Consider the following 13,642-nt stretch of genomic DNA (forward strand, 5'->3'; position numbering starts at 1 on the left):
GGTTAGTGGCTACCATACTGGACAGTATAGAGGAATATTTCCATTGCTGCAAAAAGTCCTATTGGATAGCAGTGCTCCAGGCTTTTATATTCTACCAATTGAAGACACAGTTCCATATAATGGCCATTAGTATTTATGTAACACTCCAGTTTCAAGAAGTATTATCCCTAATTTGGCACTTTACCTAATATTAATTGACCAATTATTAGTATGTAGTATTTGTGTAAACATCAAAGATAAACATATTGGATAGTGTCTTCACTGAAAGAACTTATAATCTAATGAGGGATAAATAAGACCAACCTCGCCAATCAAATTTGCATATGTCATTACAATTTTTAGATGAATGTGATGATGTGTTGTTTGTCCTGTGTCCTTCACTATAAAATGGCTCTGATGAGCTGAGGCAATGTCAGTAAATTAGACATTCTGTGTTAGTCTCTTGAGGCATGAATTACTCCTGGCTGCCTATCGACTGGACATTCCTCAACAACAGTAACTAGACTATGCTTGGTACAAGGAGGTCTATGCTCTTGGGCACATGTGTAACTTCTATTTCTTTACCATACCTACTCCTTCCATAGGTCAATTGTACTTGTTCTTTCCATACACTTGTTGAATGCTTCTTCTAAAGGAGGTGTTTTCTAGTAATTATTGTTTTGTTACACAAAGATTCTCATCCTTTTAGTACCCACATTTATAGATCTGATCACATACATCTTCCCTAGACTTCTCTATCTCCAATTTTACAATCTTGTTTCATCCTGATGAATTTTAAAAGACAAGCATTCACTGGGTTAGAAGTCATATACCGTGTACCAGAGGCTAGTTAACCTGTTTTGTTCAAGGCACTGCTTCTGGCACAGCAGTTGTGATTGTCACCACCTCTGAACTGAGGTTGCAGTAGTCCACTGTCATCTGCTTTGCTGACAGAGATCATTTGTAGGACGATACTGGTGAATTAAATGGGGATGTAATGAGAATCACCAGCCCTGTATCATTTAAGTTTTTGAAAATTGCAATAATCTCTGCCATTCCACCAAGGAGGCAGTATTTTTTATTTTTAATTTGCAATTTTAGCTGGGAAGGGGGACATTTTCGGGGGCTTCCAAAAAAAACCCCCTTGGTCTTTCCTATTCTTCACAGATGAAGCAATAAATGTGAGAATTCTGTCAGTTGCTAAGCATGTCCATCTGATGATGAATTTGGGAAACAGGGAAATAACTGCCAAGTGAATGTATGGACTCAGTGAGTCTACCATAAGACAGACCTGGATGGATATTCTGCTCGTAATTTCCCAGTTGCCTCTGCCTCATTGTAATTAGTGGGGCCAGCATGTCAACTCTACTTAACACTGTTTATGTTGTTGAAATGGAAGGGAGTTTTACATAATGAACTCATAATGCTATTTTATCTGGACGAGAAGAGGTCATAATCCTTTGGTCTTTATAATAAATCCATTAATTCATCTAAAAATTGAAACCACATATGCATATTTGATTGGGGTGAAAATTTTCTTTTACTCATCCCCCCATTAGATTATAATTTCTGTGAATAAAGTCACCATTCTATGTGCTCATCTTTGATGTTCACACAAAGCCTAAATGCTGTCCGATAAATATCAACTAAAGAAACAATGACCTTTATAGGTGCTATGGGTGCTCCATATTTATCCTTGTATGACTAACTTACAATAGTTTGCCAATAATAGCAAGTGGAAGTGATTTGAAAATATACATATGCAATCTGATACTCCATAACTGTAAGATATTAGCCCCCAAATTTTGACATAAAGTAATTTGATCATATACCATTCAAAACATAGTTGGTCTCAACACAAAGTATGGGGTCATTCTTTCACTATATCCTGACCTAAATCTCTCTTACCAGAATCCCCTTTCCTATAGAGATTAGGAGATACAGTCACCATCTGCACTCATGTTGTACAGTTTATAACTTTCACTACATGGAGGGAGCCAACCCAATCTTACTCTCAGGTTTAAGAAATCCTGATGAGGACTCTAATTTATCAGTTTCAGATGGGTGTAGTAGGGCAGGTAATTTAGCCATTCAAACCTCAGGCTCTGAGGGCAGGAGATGGACTCATATTTAAAAACGAACGCTACTTCTCAACTGCAAATTGCAGTATGAAAAAGAGGCATTTCTAGAAGAGGGAACAATCCTGAGATGTTTTAAAAATAAGTGTCCATTATCTCCAGGAATAAATGGAAAAAGAAATTGTATTTGTCTTTCTTAACAAAAATTAAATAGCCCAAACATAAAAGTCAGCACATTTTATACTCTGTATTATTCCACCCACACTTCCTTGAAAATTACATGTTTTTATAAACTGCTTTTAATAAAGGAATTAAAATACTTTTAAATATTTTTAGGCAGCACAGTAACTGGCTCACTTACAATCTAAGGCAGTTGTCTCCTCAGACACTCTGTCTTTCCAATAGTTACAGCTTTTTGACAGCAGGATCAGGGTGAGATAAATAGACTTTAACATTTTTGTTAAAAATAAAAAGCCCCACAAACCTGGCCCATCATTTCCAACTGGCAAGAATATAAATAGCTGATGCACTTTACAATGCATAAAGCCAAACAAAGGCCAAAATGATGCTGTCTAAAGGTGATTAGAATGTGCGTGTTTATGGAAACATGATGTGGCCACCCTCTGGCTTAGGGTCCATCTGATTTGGTCTATTTATAAACAGAATTCCAAAGTGAATGAACCTACTTCCTGTTAGTCTCTCTCAATCTCCTTTTTCTCTCTAAAGTGTGGATCTGATCTCTTGCACTGTTTGGAAGAAGAAAACTCTGTTTGTCATTTATCAAAATCTAAACAGCTGCAACCTAACAATGTTAGTTTAGTTTTAATATTAAGTAAATAAATGTGAGCAGTGATCGCATTATACAAACATGTGGACCTGGAATTTAAATTCAATAAATTTTACTTCTAACTAATTTCACAAGGTTTCAGATTTTCTTAAGTTCCCTTCATATCTTCCAACTTTGCTGTATTAGTATGAATGGCACATTGTGTAGAGATGGCATCTTCACTCTCTCTCTCAATCCATAGTACAAAGCCTATCTGAGTTTGAAGATTTTTTTCTCTTTAAAGTTCTAAATAATTTACTTTGAAAGCAAGAGTGAGTGATCTGAAAAGGTGTTGGCTTGACAACTATGGCACAGTTAAAGGCATCATTATACTTTCCAGATCAGGTGTAAAATGAACAGAAAAAACGTGCATTTCTCGGTAATTCCACCCATGTGACTCATCCTGAAACCACAGTAATTGTAAATTTAATACTTGCTTCACTCATTAGCCACTCACATTTTGGATCAAACTCTGGGTCACTTAAGTGATTCATAGAATCAAAAGTATAAAATTCATTCATACACAATGATGGTGAAAGCCATTAGTCAACAATAATTATTATGAACCTGCTGTGTGCCATCTCCAATTTACATTCTTCGCAAAGCAAAAGTGGTCTCCCTTTGGACACTTGAAGGGTATTTACAATAAATTACATGGTGGAACGGCTTGAATTAAATAATGGTCCTTTAAGAACCAAGCTAATTTTAAACCCCATTGAAAGACTAATTCGGAAATTAAAGTTCTATTTTTTGTTGAAACATATGGAAATATAACACCAATTTGGAGAGTCCCCTATGCTAACAAAAAATATATTCTAAACAAATACATTTTTTTCTCCAAGTTAATAGTATTTTACTCGTAGGTTTTCTAAGGTTGACTAGTACAGTTGTATAATAGCTATTGGGCATTATTAATTTTATATTAATTCCTTAGGATATTCTTATGGCATCTTGTCTAAACCTTCTGTAGTTTTCTTAAGGACAAATTCTGTTACTATGCCTCTATTCTCATCAGGCCAAAAAGAGGCAAAGCTTTTATTTTAGATTCTGAGTTGTCAGACCATAAGAAACTATATCAAGACACGATATAGAAAACTGTTCACTACACAGAGATTGTGAAGTTCTCTCTGAACCCATTAATTGCATGACATTTTGAGGTCACTGCCTTTGGGAGGAATGAGTGCATTTCATGTGAAGCATAGATATGGGAGAGCTTCTGATGACATTCATGATGGTGTAACAAGCTTCCCTTTCTGTCTTAAATAACTAGAAAACTGGATCAGTTTTAAAATATTGGACAATAGTTAGCACAGGACAATCATACCAAGGAGAAGGAAAACAAACAATGTGAGCCCAATGAGTGTCCCATCTTGCGGCACTGAGAACTTTTTCAGCCTGCAGAACAGGAAGAGGGAATGCAATCAGAGCCTGGTGATTCCTTCCCTGAGGTGAGCAGACAGACTTTGGAATTCAGGTGGGTGGTTCCAGTTTTCAGGGCAAAGTATGAGAGAGGAGAGGGTTGTACAGAGAAAGCACAAGAAAGCTTCAGAGATCTACAGAGGGCAAACCTCAAGTCTTTACCTGTGTACTGACATGGGCATGTGAAGAAACCACAAAGGCAAGGGGGACACCACCAGAGAGAAATAGGTGGAATAATCCCTATGACTTACACAAAGCTAGAAATGGTGTGTTTTCCCAACACCCAGGGACTAAAAACCTCCTAACATACAAAACACTGGGTAGTGTCCTTAGGTGTTGCTTTAGTAATCAGAAATAATTAACCTTAGAATAAAAGGTGCTCTAGATTCACCCTAACAAAGCTCAAAAGCAAGAATCAAACTGATTCCAAGTACTAAGGTTTATCTCAGAACAAAATCTCAACATATTTAATAAAAATACAAAAAAGTTTAAAATAGAAAGGGAGTAAATATAGTATCTAATGATGTGAAATCACTGTGACTTTCATCTGAACAAAAATTACCAAGCATAAAAAGACACGAGAAAATATGAATCATATTCAAGAGAAAGTAAATCAACATAAACAGATGCAGACATGAACTACATGATACAATTAGTAGACAAGGACGTTAAAACAATTATTATAAATGTACTCCATTTGTTCAGGAAGGTAGAAAAGAATATAAGCATGATGGGTAGAAAAACTGTTCATTATAGAAAAGATTCAAATTAGACTTCTAGAGATGGGAAATACACTATCCGAGTTTAAAAATTGACTGAATGAGAGTAACAAAGATTGGAATTTTGCAGAAAAAAAAGTTACTAATGTGAAGACCTAATAATAGAACTAATTAAAATGTATTACAGAGAAAAAGAATCAAAAACAGTCAACAGGGCTGGGTGCAGTGGCTCACACCTGTAATCCCAGCTCTTTGGGAGGCCAAGGTGGGGGATCACTGAGATCAGCTGTTCAAGACCAGCCTGGCCAACATAGTAAAATCCCATCTCTACTAAAAATACCAAAATTAACCTGTAATCCCTGCTACTTGGGAAGCTGAGGCAGGAGAATCACTTGAGCCGGGGAGGCAGAGGTTGCAGTAAACTGAGACTGTGCCACTGCACTCCAGCCTGGGCAACAGAGTGAGACTCCATCTAAAAAGGAAAAAAAAAACAGTTGACAGAATATCAGTTCTGTTGAAGACAACATCAAATGAACTCCCCATAAACAGAGAAGGTTAGAGGGACAGAATAAAATTTTGTAAACATAATGACTGATAATTTTTCAAATTTGATCTAAACTACAGAACCACAGATCCAGATGAACAACAAATTGTGAACAGAAATAACATTAAGAAAACCACATACAAGTATCATAATCAATTGTTGAAAAACAGATTAAAAACAAAATCCTAAAAGCAGCTAAAGAAAAATAAGACACACCACAGAAGTACAAAAACAAGAAGAACAACAGACTTATAGTCAGAAATATTGTAGACCAGAATATAGTGGAGCAATATCATCAAAGTACTAAAGAGAAGAAAACCAAAAAATACCTTGTCAACCTAGACTTCTATGTCCAGTAAAAATACCTTTAAAATGAGGACAAAGTATAAATTGCAGATGTGCAAAAGCAGAGAGCACTCATTGCCAGAAGACCAGAAATATTTAAGACTATCCTTCAAGAAGGAAAAATAAGCTAATAAAGAACAGATAATAATTTTAAAATCTAGTTTATTCAAAAGTAGCAAAGAAAAAATAAAAAGACAACAAAGAAGAGATTAGATAAACATGAAGCAAATATCAGAATGATATATTTTAACCCTAGTCATAGCAATAATCACATTTAATGTAAATGGTCTAAACACTCCAATCAAAAAGCAGAATCAGTCAAATTGGATAAAAAGTTAAGATCCAAAAACATACAGTCTATAAGAATCTCACTTGAAATAAAAAGACACATGTAGGCTTAAAGTAGAGAAGAAAAATAAATATGATGCAAACTCTAGTTAAAAGAAAGCTGGGGGAGTAACAGTAAAATGGAAGAATAGGAGCTCCTAGCTCTTTTCTTCCCACAGAAACATTGATATAACAACCATTCAGAGATGAAAATATTTGTGTGTGTGTGAGTTCCATAATCTAAATGTTAAGATTATAGCATCTTGGTTGAGCACAGAATCAAGAAATGATGCATTTAAAAGGGTAAGAACAGTTTCACGTTACCTGTGTTATCCTTCCCTAAGCCAGCATAACGTAGCAACAAGACAGCCTCAGCCTGTGAGTTCTCCCATGGGAGGAAGAAATAATAAAGTGTGCATGTGAATTCTTTAGTCTCTTGGGCAACACCTAAATGGCCTGCTTCTGTCCATTCTTCAGCCAGACCACTGAGGGAATCAGTGTGGCTATACTCCCTTAGGGTAACTAAGGAACAAAGAAAAGAGGGAGAGGAAAGTGAAAGCCAAGGGTAACTAAAGAACAAAGGAAAGAGGGAGAGGCTCCCACCAAGTGTGCAGATCTCAGCAGCTAAGCCACAGGCTCTAGAAGCAGGTCCATCCTCCCACAGACTCCAACAGGCCGACTGCCCACAGACACCACCAACAAGCTCACCCAGAATTTCTGGCCAGACTGAGTAGTAAAGGGTTTTCCCTGAAGTCAGTTTGTAAAAACTGGAAGAGGTGATGACTTCTTCAAATACACAACCAAGAAAAAGCTACAAGACTTAGGGAAGTATGATACAACTAAAAAACAAAATAAAGCTCCAATAACTGACCCTAAAGAAAAACATATCTATGAACCACGTGAAATTCAGAATTGTCACCTTAAAGAAGCTCAGGGAGCTACAAGAGGGCATAGACATCGAAATGAAATCAGAAAAACCATACATGAACAAAACATAAACCTCAACAAAGAGAAAAAAACATAAAATGAACCAAGCAAAAATTCTGGAGCTGAAAAATACAATTAGTTTACTGAAAAATTTAATAGAGAGCTACAACAGCAGACCAGACCAAGCAGAAGAAAGAATTGATGGACTTTAAGACAGGCCACTTGAAATTATCCAGTCAGAGAATAAAAAGTGAAAAGTGTAAAAGTGAAGAAAGGCTATGGGTCTTATGAAATACCACCAAGCAAACCAATATGTACATTATGGAGTGTTAGAAGGAGAAGAGAAAGAGAAATGGGAGTAAGACTTATTTAAAGAAATGGTGTCTGAAAACACCCCAGATCTGTGGAAGGAAATGAACATCGTTTTCATAAAGCCCAAAGAATCCCTAACATCTTGAATCTAAAGAGGTCTACTGAAACTGTTTATAATTAAATTGAAAAAAGTGAAATATAAAGAGAGAAGCTTTGAAAGCATCAAGAGCAACTCATGATATACAAGAAAACCTTTAGAAAGATATCAGCAAATTTCTCAGCAGAAACTGCACACACCAGGAGAGAGTAGAATGATTTATTTGAACTACTGAAAGAAAAAAACATGCCAACCAAGACTCCTATAATACTGGCAAAATTGTCCTTTAAAAATGCAAGCTAGAGTAAGCTGGGTATGGTGGCTCATACCTGTAATCCCAGCACTTTGGGAGGCTGAGTTGGATGGATAACCTGAGGTAAGTTCAAGACCAGCCTGGCCAACATAGTGAAACCTCGTCTCTACTAAAAAATTAGCTGGGCATGGTGGTGGGCACCTGTAATCCCAGCTACTCAGGAGGCTGAGGCAGAAGAATCACTTGATCCTGGGAGGCAGAGGTTGCAGTGAGCTGAGATCTCACCATTGCACTCTAGGCTGGGCAACAAGAGCAAAACTCCATCTCACAAAAAAAAAAAAAAAAAAAAAAAAAAAAACACACCTCAAGAAAAGTTTTCCAAAAAAACTGAGAAAGCTTAGAAAGTTTGTAACTACTGAATTTGCCTTACAACAAATGCTAAAAGTTCAAGTTGAAATGAAAGCACATTAAACAGCAACACAAAAGTATATGAAGGTATACCTCTCACTAATAAATGTAAATGTATAGACAAATCCAGAATAATGCAATACTGTAATGTTGGTTTATAAGTCATTTAACCCTAGTATAAAAGTTAAAAGAAACATGTTTTAAGAATGACTATAACCACAAAAATTTATTAATGAATATACAATATAAAAAGAAGTAAGTTCTGACATCAATAACATAAATTGTGCATGGTAGGGACGTGGTTTAAAAGGATACAGTTGTTGAATGTGGATAAGGTTAAGTTGTCAACTTAGACTGTTGTAACTATAAAAAGTTCTATGCAAATCTCAGAGTAAGGACAAAGAGAAAAACTGTAGTCAATGAAAAAAAATAGAAGCATGGAAAAGAAACAAGGTATATTACTACAAAAAATCATCATATCACAAAGGATGACAGCATGAAAGGAAGAGAGGAACGAAAAAACTATGCAAGACACAGAAAATAATTAACAAAATGGCAATAGTAAGTCCTTACCTATCTATAATTTCTTAAAATTTCAATGAATTAAACTCACCAATCAAAATATTTAGTGGCTGAATACATAAAAAACAAGATCTAATTATATGCTGTTTAGAAGAGACTCACTTTAGATTTAAGGACACATATAGGCTGAAAGTGAAGGGATATAAATGGCAACAAAAAGAGAGCATAGGTGACTGTACTTATATCAGACAAAATTGATATTAAGTTGAAAAGTGTCCTTTTACCCACAAAGTTACCCACGAAGGGAAGCCTATCAGACTCACAACAGATCTCTCAGCAGAAACCCTACAAGCCAGAAGAGAGTGGGGGCCAATATTCAACATCCTTAAAGAAAAGAACTTTCAAGCCAGAATTTCATATCCAGCCAAACTAAGCTTCAGAAGAGAAGGAAAAATAAAATCTTTTGTGAACAAGCAAGTACTCAGAGATTTCATCACCACCAGGCTTGCTTTACAAGAGCTTCTGAAAGAAGCATTAAACAACCAGTATTAGCCTTTCCAAAAATATACCAAAAAGCAAAGAGCATCAACATAATGAAGAATTTATATCAAGTAATGGGTAAAACAGCCAGCTAACATCAAATGGCAGTTATATACTCACATATATTTTTATTAATCCTAAATTTAAATTGACTAAATCCCCCAATCAAAAGACACAGCCAAAACCCATCGATATGCTCCATCCAGACCCATTTCACATGCAAGGATATACAAAGACTCAAAACAAAGGGATGGAGAAAGATTTACCAACCAAATGGAGAGAATAAATAAATAAATAAATGAAAAGCAGGAGTTGCAATTCTTGCCTCTGATAAAATAGATTTTAAAGCAACAAAGATCAAAAGAGGCAAAGAAGGTCATTACATAGCGTTAAAAGGATCAATGCAACAAGAGCTAACGATCCTAAATCTATATGCACCCAATACAGGAACACCCAGATACATATGACTTCTAAAGTAACTTAGACTCCCACACAATGATAGTGGGAGACTTCAACATCAATATTAGATAGATCAATGAGACAGAAAATTAACAAGGATATCCAGGACTTGAACTCAGATCTGGAACAAGTAAACTTAATAAACATTTATAGAACTCTCCACTTTAAATACACACAATATACACTCTTATCAGTACCACATCACACCTACTCACAGGTTCAAATGAAATATTGGTTGGCTACTTATTTGTCATTTTCTTCCCTCATTTTTCCCTGTCTCCAGTATTAAGCACAATTATTGGCATAAAAGAGGTTTTCAATACCCATATTTAGACTGCATTCTAGCCAGGGCAATAAAGCAACATTCCCATTCTCTCTCCCCCTTCCTCTTCCTCTCCTTCATTTTTTTTCTTTCTTTCTCTCTCTCTTTCTTTTCTTTCTTTTTCTTTTTTTCCAAATAAAGGAACAAATAGGAACATTTAGCAATCATAAACACATATACATTCAACATCAGATCACTTAAATATATAAAGCAAACATTGACAAACCTGAAGGGAGAGATAGGCAGCAATACAATAGGGTAGTTTAATACTCCACTTTCAATAATAGATCATTCAGACAGAAAATTAATAAGAAAACAGGAGAATTGAGCAACACTATAGACCAATGGACCTAATGAACATACATAGAACATTCCACCAAACAGCAACAAAGTACACATTCTACTCAAGTGCCCATAGAATATTCTTCAATATAGATCACATGCTAAGTCACAAAATAAGTCTTTTCCAACCATTATGGGAACTAGAAATCAATAACAAAAGGAAAATGAGAAAATTCACAAGTACATGAAAGTTATATTTTATTTATTTTCTAACTTTTATTATTTACTTCTGCTAACTTTGTTTGTTTTTTATTTTTAGCTCACTTTTAATTTTTTATTTTATCAAAAGGGAATTTAACTGTTCAAAAGTATATTGAATTAAAAATAAATAGCCTAAAAAAGTCAGTAACAAATAAAGACATTAAACTAGTAATATAAAACTTCCTAGCAAAGAAAATCCTAAGACCAGATGGCGTCACAGGTGAATTCTATAAAACATTTGAGGAAGAATTAACACAAATCCTTCTTAAACTCTTCCAAAATAATAGCAGATATATAATATTTCCAAACTTCTTATGAGGCCAGCCTTACCATGATATCAAAGCCAGACAAAGATACTGCCAGGAGAGAAAACTACAGGTTAGTATCCCTGATGAACATGAATGCAAAAATCCTTTGGAAAATATTAGCAAACCAAATTAAACAGCACATTAAAAATATTATACATCACAGTCAAGTGAGATTTATATCTGAGATGCAAGGAGAATAGGAACATATGTAAATCCATCAATGTGATACACCATGTTAACATAATGACAGATAAAAATTACATACCAATCTCAACAGATGCAGGAAAAGCATTTGACAAAATTCAACACCCTTTCATGATTAAAATAAAAGCTCTCAACATACTAGTTATAAAAGAAACTTACTTCAACACAATAAAGGTCATATATGAAAAGTTCACAGGTAACATCATATTCAAAGGTGAAGAACTGAAGCATATTTTCTAAGATCTGGAACAGGATAAGGATACCCATTATTACCATTTCTATTCAATATAGTACTAGAAGTCCTAGCCATAGCAAATAGTCAAAGAAAGAAAAAGGAGGAAGAAAGAGAGGGAGAAATACATTACTAAATACTTGTAATAACTCTCAAGACAAAAAGGATATGATAATTAACATTTCACAGTAAGACTTTACATTTTGGAAGACTGCATTTCAAACTTAGGACTTTGACTTTTTCTGTAAGAGTTCAAAACTCATAAACACATTTCATGCTATATGTAAAGTAAAATTGCAGGATAAAAAAATCAACACACAAAAATCTGTTGCATTTCTATTCACTAACAGCAAACTAGCCACAAAGCAAATTAAAAAAAATTCTTATTGATCACAGCAACAAAAAGGACAAAATTTTTAAGCATCTACTTAACCATGGAGGTGAAAGATTTGTACACTAAATACTAGATTGGGAGGCTAAGCCATGGGGATCATGAGGTAAAGAAATCAAGACCATCCTGGCCAACATTATGAAACCCAGTCCTTACTAAAATACAAAAAAATCAGTTGGGTGTGGAGGCACACACCTGTAGTCTCAGACAGTTAGGAGGTTGAAGCAGGGGAATCACTTGAACCCAGGTAGCAGAGGTTGCAATGAGCTGAGATCACATCACTACACTCCAGCTTGGTGACAGAGCAAGTCTCCATCTAAGAAAAAAAAAAAAAACTTGAGAAACATTAGACACTAGCAAATGGAAACATCAGCATTTATAAACCAGAAGAATTAATAATGCTAAAATGACCATACTAGCCAAGCAATCTACACGTCCAGTGCAATCCCTACTGAAATCTCAACAGCATTTGATATGGTTTGGAGGTGACCCCACCCAAATCTCATCTTGTAGTTTCCATAATCTCACATGTCCTGGGAGGGACCTGGTGAGAGGTGATTGAATCATGGTGGTGGTGTGTGAATCAAAAATTACAGAAGAAGAAAGAAAAATCCTCAGTTATAGTTAAAGAATTCAGCACCCCTCTCTAATAATTTAAAGAACAAGCAAACAGCAAATTAGTATGTATATAAAAGACTTGAACAACATTATCTAACCTAATTAATACTTATAAAGCACTGTACCCAAAACAGCAAAATAAACATTATAAAAGCTGCTCAACTTATAATGGTATGTCAGTCTGTGTTGTGTTGCTATAAGGGAATATCTGAGGTTGGGATATTTGTAAAGAAAAGAGGTTTATTTTGTCACACAGTTCTACAGGTTGTACAAGAAGTACAGTGTTGGCATCTGCTTGTGGTGAGTGCCTCAGGAAACTCACAATTATGGCAGAGGGTGAAGGGGCATGTCACATGGCAAGAGAAGGAGCAAGAAAGAGAGGAAGAGGTGCCAGACTTCTTACTTTTTAACTTTTATTTTAGGTTCAGGATACAGGTGCAGGTTGATTATATAGGTAACTGCCTGTCATGGAGGTTTGGCATACAGACTATTTTGTTACGCAGATAAGGAGTATAGTACCTGATAGATATTTCTTCTGATCCTGTCCCTCTTCCCACTTTCCACCTCAAGTAGACCCCAGTGTTTGTTGTTCCCCATTTTGTACCATGGGTGCTTTATGTTTAGCTCCCAAATTTAAGTGGAGAACATGTGATATTTCATTTTTTGTTCCTGCATTAGTTTGCTTAGAATAATGGCCTCCAGGTCCATCCATATTGCTGCAAAGAACACAATCTCATTCATTTTATTGCTGTGTAGTATTCCATGGTATACATGTATCACATTTTCTTTTCAAGTGTGCCACTGATGAGCATCTAGATGTATTATGTCTGCTGTTGTGAATAGTGCTGCAATAAACATATGCATGCATATGTCTTTATTGTAGAACGATTTATATTTCTGTGGGTATATATTCAATAATGGGATTGTTGGGTAAAATAATCCTGTTCTAATTTCTTTAAGGAATCACCACACTGCTTTTCCTAATGGCTGAACTAATGTTTATACCCACCAGTAGTATATAAGCATATCTTTTTATTTGCAACCTTGCCGGCATCTGTTATTTTTTTACTTTTTAATAATAGATATTCTGAGTGGTGTGAGATGGCATCTCATCATGGTTTTGATTTTCAGTTCTCTAATGATTAATGTTGTTTAACATTTTTTCATATGCCTGTTGGGCTCATATATGTCTTCTTTTGAAAAGTATCTGTTTATGTCATTGCCTACTTTTTAATGGGGTTGTTTGTTTTTCCTGTAAATTTGTTTTAG

General features: G+C 35.3%; 1 long non-coding RNA gene across 7 annotated transcripts in view; it reads right to left on the reverse strand.

The window, feature by feature from the left end:
• Nucleotides 1-13,642, reverse strand: part of LOC118151525 (uncharacterized) — a 164,522-nt gene that overhangs the window by 42,828 nt on the left and 108,052 nt on the right. For 5 of the 7 annotated variants that reach the window (XR_013532622.1, XR_004739880.3, XR_008479690.2 and 2 more), the window contains 2 exons: nucleotides 11,951-12,071; nucleotides 11,292-11,375 (listed from right to left, as the gene is read on the reverse strand). This is a non-coding gene — a long non-coding RNA (uncharacterized LOC118151525). The remainder of the gene's footprint in view (nucleotides 1-11,291; nucleotides 11,376-11,950; nucleotides 12,072-13,642) is intronic. The other 2 variants (XR_004739884.3, XR_013532621.1) reach the window with 1 other exon arrangement.

Source organism: Callithrix jacchus, chromosome 2 (genome assembly GCF_049354715.1).
Source record: "Callithrix jacchus isolate 240 chromosome 2, calJac240_pri, whole genome shotgun sequence".
Lineage (NCBI taxonomy): Eukaryota > Metazoa > Chordata > Mammalia > Primates > Cebidae > Callithrix > Callithrix jacchus.